This window comes from Echinops telfairi, unplaced genomic scaffold, assembly GCF_000313985.2.
Source record: "Echinops telfairi isolate 266 unplaced genomic scaffold, ASM31398v2 ScPeMD7_1;HRSCAF=3_0, whole genome shotgun sequence".
NCBI classification, from domain to species: Eukaryota; Metazoa; Chordata; class Mammalia; order Afrosoricida; family Tenrecidae; genus Echinops; species Echinops telfairi.
This window is the reverse complement of record NW_022103896.1, coordinates 38,152,483-38,153,939: the sequence shown is the minus strand read 5'-3', so window position 1 is coordinate 38,153,939 and position 1,457 is coordinate 38,152,483. Positions and strand designations below refer to the sequence as shown.

Sequence of the window (1,457 nt, the reverse complement as noted above, 5' to 3'; positions counted from 1 at the left end):
CCCGCCCCCATCTTTGCTGCTCTTTTTCAGCCCTCCTTTGGGAGAGGCAAAATGACCCTTTGTGCTCAGACCCAGGTCGCTTGGGGATGGCCCGGTACATTTCACTGCCTTCTGGAGACCAGCTGGAATCCCCCACGATGTGTTTACTTAGACAGAAACCAGCTAAACCGGAATCCAGCCAGCCGGTCACCATCTTTCCCATGTCAGTTCCACCTGGGCTCCCCTTCTGCCAGCAGGTGACCTTTGGATGAAGCTGGTACAAGAGTGGGTGATAGTCTGGTCATACAGCAGGTCTTTGTGAGGCAGCATCCATCAGGACGGGCCTTTGTCCTCCCGAGGAGTCTGAACCGCCTTCCTCTGGCCTCCTCCCCAATTCCAGTCTCTACCTCTGCTTCTCTAGGCCAAGTGGCCGGGCTGCTGCTGCTCCTTACTCACCTGTTTTTAGGAGACTGCGGTGGTCTTCCCAAGGGCCCTGCTGCTGGGGAAGACTCAGCAGTGGCCTCACGTCAGGGTCCAGGCAGCCCTTCTGCAGGCTCTTCTACCGGCATCTGTCGGGTGACGTGCAGGCATGGCGGTCCCCGGCGTTAGATTGGAACTGCAGGCCAGATGGGAGTTAGGTCTTGGTGGTTGTTATTTTTGGCAGCAAACCATTGGTAACTCCTCATTGGCAGAGGAGCAATCCGGTGGGGGCTTGGTCAGTACGGGGAACTTTCTGGAAGCAAAGGCGGCAGAGGACTTTCCCAGGTGGCACTGGAGACCACAATGAGGCCCCTGCACATGGCAGCGGCAATCAGAGTAAGAACGACCAAAGCCAAGCAGAGTGCGCCCTCCCCACCGCACGCACGGCACTGAGGGCCGAGGCCAATCGAGGGAGAAGAGAGAAGAGAGGGTAAACTCTGACGTTACCTACGTCTGTGGGTAGTACATCTGCAAAGATTCGCAGCCACAATATCCGGCAAAGGCCTGTTGTGGGAGAGCTAAAACCAATACAGGATTATTTGCCATGTGGGACAATGCAACCCGCTCCTCCCCCTCTATGCCTTCATCCCTCATAAGGACCCCTCAGGACCACCCTTCTTTCCCCTTCAGGGAGCGGGCGGGTTGAAGTGGTTACACGTTGGCTGCTAACTGCAAAGTCAGGAGTTCAGTTCTCCCCTGTCCTGTAGAGTCGCTGTGAATCAGAATGGACTCAGGGCAGTGAGTGTGGCTTGGTTTTCCTTCGGGTTTGAAGAGGAGGCACGCACAGATAACAGCTGGGACACTGCTGGAAAGCTCCCAGGATGGAGGACTGACATGGTAATCGTTTCTTTTGGAAGAATTAATACCACACGTGTCCCAAGGAGTTGGAGATTGAAAAAGTCCTAAGAGCCCAACTCATGCAACCTACTCGTCTTCTCCAGTCCCCTCCCACCCCCACTCCTCTCCTGCGTATTTCCCTCCACGTTTCTGAGTTCTGC

The 1,457-nt window shown here is 55.5% G+C and overlaps 1 long non-coding RNA gene across 1 annotated transcript in view; it reads right to left on the bottom strand.

Moving 5' to 3' along the window:
• The window catches only part of LOC123521391, an 8,876-nt gene extending 7,852 nt beyond the window's left edge, over nt 1-1,024 (bottom strand). The window contains exons 1-2 of the long non-coding RNA XR_006679840.1: nt 907-1,024; nt 436-595 (exon numbers count right to left, since the gene is read on the bottom strand). This is a non-coding gene — a long non-coding RNA (uncharacterized LOC123521391). The remainder of the gene's footprint in view (nt 1-435; nt 596-906) is intronic.
• Nucleotides 1,025-1,457: the final 433 nt, after the last annotated feature.